Here is a 9,167-nt window from a genome sequence, read left to right as displayed (position 1 = left end):
GAGGTGATCAGTGTCGTCTTTAAGCTGCTGCTGCAGAGGTTCCAGGGCCATGATGGTGGCTTGGACCTTCTGAACCTCTTTCTCTAGATCTTGTTTCTCCTGGCTGACCGATTCGGCTGTGACCTTGACCCTCATCAACTCGCTGGACAACTCTTGAGGATCCCAAACCTTCATCTGGAGTTCCTGAAGAGTCGCCCGGAGGTTGGTGTTAGTCTCAGTCAGCTGGTCGATCTCTAGCTGGTGTTTCCTACAACGCTCCTCCAGGGGTTTTTGCTCCTGGATTTTTTTGTTGATGCGTTGCAGGTCTTTTTCCAGCTTCTTGGACAGTTTAGTGGCTGATTTCTTTGCCTGGGAGAGTTCAGCGCAGGTTCCTCTCAGGTTTTTCTTGCTTTCCAGCTCAGCGGCAAGGGTTTGCAACTGGCTGGTCAGCGAGGAATTTTGCTGGACTCTCTTCTGAAGTTTGGAGAGATTCTGAGTGAGGAAGCTCTCCTCAACCCCAGAATGTCCAAAACGAAGCAAAAACATTTTAAATAATGATTTTCAAGATAAATCTGAAAATCTTTAAAATGTTTTCAATAAGAGATGCAGATTTTTGTAGCAAGGAAAAAAATCTGCGTGTTCCTCAGTGTAGGTCGAAGGTACTTGACGGAAATGCAAGGCTTCTAGTAGCTGGGGAACAGAACGTATGCTCTCTGGTGTGAACCAAACGGGCAATGAGAAACAACTGAATCTGGGTTCTATTTATAGACTTCAGATCAAAGGGGATGACATCACTGTGTAGCATCACTGTGTGACATCACACCATATGTCACCACAGTGCATGACATCACACTCCTCAGACATCAACAGAATTCCTTATATGGACATGGTCTGGGGAGTGGTAACCATGGTTACTCTGTCTAACAACAGATGTGTTCTTATTTACACAAGGTCAGGTCAGGTCAAAGTCAGGTCAAGGTCAGATCCAGGTAAGGTCACGGTCAGGTCAAGGCCAGATCCAGGTAAGGTCAAGGTCAGATCCAGGTAAGGTCACGGTCAGGTGAACTTCAAATCCAGGTAAGGTCACGGTCAGTCTAAGGTCAGTTCCAGGTAAGGTCACGTTCAGTTCACCTTCAGATCTAGGTAAGGTCACGGTCAGGCCCGTGGTGCAGCGGTAGGGTGGTCGACTCCTGATCGGAAGATTGCGTGTTCAAGTCCCACCTTGCCCCACCCATGTGGCCTTGGCAAGACACCTAACCCCAAATTGCTTCTGTTGGAAGGTTGGCGCTAGTGTTGGGCAGCGGAGCCACCAACAGTTATTGCTAGTAACATCTAAATGAAAAAACTAGTGACACAGCAGACATGTTTGAGCATGCGCCCTCAGACTGCTGCCGGCCGTGACCGAGGTAAGACGTGGTCCTCATTGTGTCCCTTCTTTGTAATTACATCTTTGCTTAAACTGTTTTTTAGTTTGTTCTACCTGGATCCATCAAAAGTAGCAATTGTACTGCATTCATTTTCCTCAGTTTGTGATGTTATTTTTGTTATTAGCCGCTTTAAAGGAGCCGCCATTTTCACACCATTTTTCCTCTATTTTTATGCTGATTCTTTCTTTTTCATGAAATTTTCGGTCTTTAGGGGGAAGCACTGAGAGAAATTGCCTCTGGTAGCACTGAAGCACTGAGGAAAATCCCAGACAGCAATGTAACATTTGTTTTTTCTGTCAACCAGAATAAAAGAAACTGAATCAACATTGGAGCCTGATCTTTATTCACCTGACCTGGGGCCCGTTTCAAGAAGCAGGTTTTGTTGGAACTCTGAGTTCGTGAACTCCAAATTCGGCAAAACTCTGAGTTTTCGGTTCCAGAAAGAGGGATAACTCAAACCCGGGAAAGTGGGCGAAACCAAGCCCGTTCCAAGAAGCGGGTTAGGATGAACTCAGAATCAATCACTATGGTAACTGAGTCTGTGAACGAAACCTGGTCGGTAGCAGGTTTTCTTCAGGAAACTTAGAGTTCTCTGAGGTCTCCGCCCCTTTTTAAAGTGAAAGATGTCCAAATATGAGTTCCTCATGAACATTTAGAGAACATTCACATTAGAGACGTCACATTTCCACCACTCAGAAACCAGAATGACATGTTCATTCATAGAGGATCATGTAGAGAGGAGGCTGATTAATCCAGAGGAAATGTTATTTACGTCGGTAGAGGATTTGGAGGACACGAGTCGATTGACTGCAGTTTCCCAATTCATTTTTATTTCAGCGATATTATAAATAGTGAGTTTTTCCAGGGACTCGCTATTAAAAAATAAAGTTTTCTTTTCCTTATTTTAAACCCTTAACAATAGGAACTAAGGAATGTCAAACACCGGAGAAGGATGTGGACTTATCCACCGTCCAGGACTTGCGTCAGACATTAGCTCAATTGATAGCAACGCTGCCTCCCACTGCATAGGTAGCGAGTTCGACTCCCGGCTACGGAAAGTTATTTTTACGTTTAAAAAAATTCGGCGAATATTTTTTAAGTCTTGAGAATTAAAATTAAATAAATACTTTTTTAACATATGCCAGGCAGCTACAGTTTCTTTTTAGCGTGCAGTGATATCTGTGTGTGTAGGTGGGGGGTTACGATCACGGAGATTACTTATTAAATTAGTAACAGATCAAAAACCACTCCTTACTCAACAAGAGACAAAATAACCTTCCTGACATTATTTATTCATTATTAGAAATGATTCAAATAACTGCAGATATTTTCTCTCTGTTCTACCGCTGCAGCTGTGTTGCTTTTCTTGATGTAAATGTCCCCTATAGTCTGCATATGCTTGCAGGAACTTATCAATTTCCGCCACCGGAAGTAGTAAACTCAGCTGTTTGTCCCCGTTGCCATGGTGAATCATGCTGTCTTTGCTCCATTGATCAGGGCTTTTTATGGTCGCGACGCTCACACCTGATTCTGGTTCTGACAACTTCAAGTTGATTGATTCAAACATTTTCAGCTGTTCTGGAACCAAAAACCCTGAGTTTGGGAATTTTGAGTCCAGTGACTCTAAGTTCAGGTTCGAACTCTAAATTTGTTGAACCTGCTTCTTGAAACGGGCCCCTGAACACAACGCAGACCAACAAAGACAAACCAGTAACATTAGCCGTGCTAGCATTGTCACTATACCTGACACTCTTACTCTTGTTAGCAACAGAAAAAAACAGACTGATCCCGCTAAAACAAATTTTACTGTGACCATGCTAACTCCCACCTTTGTTATCGACACATAAAAAGAAAAACCAACACCTCTTTACGTTAGCTGCTTTGGCATTTTCACAATACCTGTAACTTCCAACGATGCTAGCAACACATTAAAAAAAACAGATTGATCCCACTAAAACAAACATTACAGTGACTATACTAACTCCCTTGTTAGCAACTCGTAAAAAAAAAAAAAAAAAAAAAATTTCGACACAGCTTTACTTTTGTGTATTCACAATAACACACAAAACATTTTGTCATAGTGCCTCTCAAAAGTGCTTCAACATCTGTAACACAATCAGAATTGATCCATATATAAGGTGTTTGGGGATTAAAAAGATTTAAAAAAAATCTGTGCCTGCATCTCACCTAATTCACCATCAATTCCCCTTACATGTTGTGTAAGTGTTCACTACTACCTGTCTCTGTCAGCATGTCTTTAGAAAAATGTGCATCAACATTTTTCTCTACAGGCTCCCCAAGTGTCAAAGAGCTTGATATTTCCTGTGGGCCACTAGAGTGCCTCATACAAGTTTACTCCTTTTTCACCTACAGACACCCCATATCTACCCGTAAGTGGTAATATGTTGGATTAATATTAGGGATGTCCCGATCCAATCACGTGATCGGAAATCGGGGCCGATCACGTGGTTGGGGACTCGATCGGAAACGAACTCCTTTGTCCGAGCAGGATCGGATATTTTTATTATTTTCTTTATGATCGGAGCTTTATATTTCATCTTATCATTCCAGATAAATACCCCACTACAAGTCTGCATGTCATGAAAAGATCACAAAATTTCATTACCAGAAAACGCAGCAGAAAACGGCAGCAGCTCAAGCAGAAGGCTAACTTGTAAACAAAACTAGCTCGAAAGCTAACTTCCGGGACCAATAACTCTTTTAAAAACGCTTTAAACTGACAGCAAGTGTCTCTATTGGTTTGTCCTAACAAAAACAACAACCTCTAAAGGCATTTCAACAGAAAAAGACAGAGTTTTTGTTTCTTTTTAATGTGAAGCACTTTGTCCTTCAGACAGATGGCTAAACAGCAGCTGCTAACTGCTACATGCTAGCGCCGGAGTCAGCCATTTTGAAATGAGCAGGAAAAGTACTTCTACTGCCCCTAGTGGAATGATAATGAACTGCATGGAAGAAAACAGACCAGTTTATATACAAAAGGTTTTAAAGAAAGTTTGGATCATGGTAATGAGATAGGAGTCTCAGAAAACCACATATCAAATATGATAAAAATCGTTATGTGGGGTCAAGGGGTAATTGTTAATGCATTTACAATAAGGTTCCAATAATCATTTAATAATTAAAAGCTATGGTTACGTAATGGTTAGGCCATGCCTCTGTCAGTCTGCGCCAGGGTAGATAAGGCTACCTCAGAACAGAAAAATCCACTCCATTGTTGTTGCTGTGCTTCCTAAATCCAAACAAACAACCATAGTGAATGATTACTTCAAATATTATTTAAAGGTTTCAGTTTTTGATGCGCATAACACTAAGCAATTACCTAGGGAAGCTTTTATTAATGCTTTGTTGTGCATTCAGTTAATAAATATTAGTGAAGTGCTACCAAATGCATTAAAGGATACTCTTAGTAATGCAAAACAAAAAAAAGATATAAGTATTATAAGTGTTAATTAATGGTTAATTATACAATAACTAACACAAATTAAGGGTCCCTTGATATAAAGTGTCACCATAAATTAAATATTTTAGAAAAAAACAGGTAATTCAGACTATAGATACAATTTATTCATACCAAGTTGAGCATGACAACATATTTCCAACAGAGGATCAGATTGCTGGAGAGAATGCAGAATGCTTGATATTTGTAAGACATACAGTCCTTAAATGTTGAGTGGAATAAAGAAGCGCATTGGAGACTTCCTTTAATTTTTGTGACAGAATAAATTAAATAGATGCTCCTGCTGGAGTCCAAACTTTAACTGACCTCAAATTGAAAATAAATTAGTGAAGAATAGTATCTACGTGTTGCAGCTGAAATATAGATTAAGGAGAATGAGAGTAGCCAGCATTTCATTTTGATGAGATTACCCAGGAAGCACAGCCCGCTTCTATGTCTCCATAACATACCTTCAGGAATATCAATGGTGCTTACATCCACACTGGCAGACAGCTGAAACTCAAAACACGGGTATACCTTACCAAGCCTGCAGCATTGGATGACATGGTGCCATAACGGAGGACTGAGTTCTTCCCCGGGGCTTCGCATCTAGTGTAACAGAAACAAAAATTGCAGAAAACACAAAAAATAAAGAAAATGGACACAGCGCTGCCTTTGTTTGAGGAGGAGAATGGAGCTGGAGAAGGATAACAGAAACAACCAACAAGTTTATCGTTCATTGACAAAAGAATGAGAGTTTTCAACAAAATGTTTACTGACAGCTTATAACAGGATGTATATTAGGGAAAAGACACTCTGACATTTTGATCATTTTGCAAATGGGAGATAAATAGTCCGCCAGAGCATAGAAGAAGTGCTCGCTCCAAAATGGTCACTAAAGGTCAGTTGCAAGTGAACCAAAAAGTAACATAGAACAAGGTGTTTAGCTTACGCCTGGAGCTGGAATGACTTCAGGTATTTATAAGGCATTTGAATGGGAGGATGAGGCCACACCATCAGTTTATCTCCTTTATGATGCAGATGTATTTCTTGTAGCATGAGATGGTGCACTGTCATGCATGAAGAAGATTTTGTTACAGAAAGGGCGGTTGTTCTTTTTGGAAGAAAGTGGTCAGTCAGAAACTCCACAGACTTTTCAGAGGTCATGTTCAACAAATGCATTTTGGTTGTGTCAGGGGATAAAAACTTGTTTGAAATTGTGAGACTTTGAAATGAATATTCATCTTGGGAATCATTTGATCCGTTTTAATTAGGATTTGTGCAAATAAGCTCTGATAAAAGACATTCGTTTTGATCAAATAAAAATAAAAATCTAATTGGATTTTTGCTTTAAATCCCTTCATAGTGTTCAGCTGTCATCATACTCTTACAGTGACAGTGTCTATGAAGATACAATTTTACCTGAGGCTATTTTTGGTTGTCTCACTGTTAAGTATTTGTGCATTTGGGTTTTTGTTTCGTTTCCTTTACTTTCCATAATGTTTCTGCTTCCTCATAGATTGATAATGTCAAATGTAAATTTGTGTCTGTCAGTTACTTACCTTTAGTTTCAAATCGATGGATTTCAGTTAACAGGTTCTCCTGTCTGGTTACCATTTTCATTTCCTTTTTAGCAGATTTTGGTTTACGTTTGGGTTTAGCTCTTAAAGTTTTTTATGCCTCTGCTCTCGTGTTGGGATGCTTTTGCATGCATTTTAGAGCAAATAAAAGTTTTACATATTTTATTATTTTTTAACTATAACTCTTGGTACTTAAAGGCTACTATTACAAAAGTCAAATGAAAACAATAAAATAGTTTAATTTGAAGACTGACTTCAAGTTTATTTCCTTGTCTTGTTGCTTTTATTTCTTTGTTTTTTTCCCCATTTTTATTTTTTTTTCATAAGGAGTTTAAATAATTAAATAAATTCCTGATCAACCAGTATTCTTCAAGCGGGTCATCCAAAACCACAATTTCCTCACTAAACCATTCGATTAGACTCATGCTGGGACATTTTTGCAGCTCCAAGGACACACACAGCAGCAGTTCTGAGTGCTTTTATTTGGAAGGAAAGAAACTTATTTTTAATAATTCATGACCAGAGTGACTTTATTATTAAAGACAGCCTTGTGATTGTTCTCCCCAAAAAACTGAGAGCCTAAGCTGTCAGTCTTTGTTCTGGGCCTCACATATGGGAACCGAAACAGAATTCTGTCAGGAGATGCAAAACTGAAGACGATGCTGGAGGCAAAGTTTCTACCAGTTGCAATACTTTCTTGTCCATCACTCCGCATAATCCTGCAAAACTGTGCATGTTAATTAAAAATTTTGAGTTTATGTTTAATGCTTTCTTTCAATTTACATATATATATATATTTATATATATATATATATCCACAGTCTGCACCCTTCTTAAAGTCCCACTGCGATCCTCTTTTGATTTATTGAAAAATCCTTCCTAGTGGTCTTTTAATTACGAATATGCAGTTTTTAACCCAAATTAAAGAAAAATGTTTTGTTTTCTAGATCATAGCTTATGCAGAGAGGCAGGAGTTCATTAGAAACTCTGAGTAGTGGGCAGTATTATTAATGCAGAGTAAGCCCACCTCTGTTTCCCATCATCCATCTGTTTGAATAAAAAAGTACTTCAAATTGAAGCTTTTTATTTTTTTTAATAGGTCCTCCATCATTGGAAAAATCCCACAAAATGTATTAAAAACACATTTTTATAGTTCTTTCAGGTTATATCTAAATGTATCCATGAGAAAATTGTTTCACAAACTTTAGCATTGTCTCAGAACCACAGAGAAACAATAATCCGGCCTTTCCTTCCACATTGCACACACTTCACATTTCCTTTGAATATTTATAAAGAAAAATAGTTATGTATACAGCAGAAAACACATTAATGTTACTCATCTCACTCTACCTCCCCCTCTATAACTTTTGCAGTGCAAACAGCAAAAACCAGCTATTGTTCTTGCCTCTGCAGTTCTTGGCACACACTTTCCCCTGAACTCCATCTTTCTACCTGCATTTATTTTGATACATCCCAGCAGACGCGACTAAAATGTGTCTAACTATCTGTAAGAATTTATGGACTGGAGGAAACCTGATGGATTTTAGACTTTAGACAGAAAACGACTGCAGAGAATCAGTTATGTGACTTGAGTCAAATGTCATCAGAGTTTCACCGAAGCCTTTCTGCAGCTGTGAAGTTTCAGCTGTGGGCACCTTTGACTGTATCTCAAACAGTAATTAGCCGATTCACAGCTAGATTTTGTCCTGTTTGATGTTTCGAATGTCTCTTCTCAGCTGGAGGAATGTTGACAGTTCGTTTTCTTTTTTATGATCCCAGTCTCTCAGATTTAAAAAAACCCAAAAAGTTAACTTTAACAGTGCTTTTGAAGCACACCTGAAACAGAAGTGGGCGTCGCCACGCTGAGCTTCGTGAGGTCAAGATTTAATTATTTGGCCATTTTTGATCCAAACCCAGAGTCACAACCCTTCAAATTCTCTCCTCACTCCTACAGTTTGCCATCAGGTGAATAAAAATAGGTTATAGCTGCATTTGTCAGTTTCATGTGTGTTCGATAATTATTTCACGAATCCTGGGAAATGTGACGGGAGAGCTGCAGCCACCCGCCCCCACGCGCTCCTTCTACCTTCATTTAATGGTGTCCTCCTACACCCGTGGCTGCACCGCTGCCTACTGGAGTTCATGGATGATACGGTCATGGCAGGACTCCTCTCAGTGGGAAACAAGAAAAGAAGCACACATGTTTTGAGCGTTGCATGCGGAGCCCAAGCTCATCCTAAAAACATGAAAGAGGTTTTCCACTAATGCAGGCGAAATGGAACCGAGATTCGGTTTGTCGTGAAGAATGGGAGCCGGGTGGAGATGGTTTTAGGCTCTAAACATATGTACGCGTTCCTGGAGAGGAACATTTTTGCATACAAATTGCAAGTTTGCCTTGCCAAGGGGTGCAACATCGTCCTGTGGTTTGGCATCAATAAAAATGCTCCAAAAGATCCTTAACATTTGCTCAGCAAAAAGGGCATCTTCTTGATGTTTTTAGATCAAATGCAAATGACTAATTTTCATGATAGAGCTAACTTAGCTGAACTTTATAGCAGAAGTCCAATATATGGTATTGAACTTTAAATATGAATATATAGAAAAACTTTGTACGTTCTCACTTTTATATGCAAGTAAAGAACATCCCACTCATAAGGTATGTTCACACAACCCTTACAACAAACGTTCAAGTGGCTACTTTTAATAAAAAGTCTATGTAAACAT

This window comes from Oryzias melastigma, linkage group LG8, assembly GCF_002922805.2.
Source record: "Oryzias melastigma strain HK-1 linkage group LG8, ASM292280v2, whole genome shotgun sequence".
Lineage (NCBI taxonomy): Eukaryota > Metazoa > Chordata > Actinopteri > Beloniformes > Adrianichthyidae > Oryzias > Oryzias melastigma.
This window is presented reverse-complemented; position numbering follows the sequence as displayed.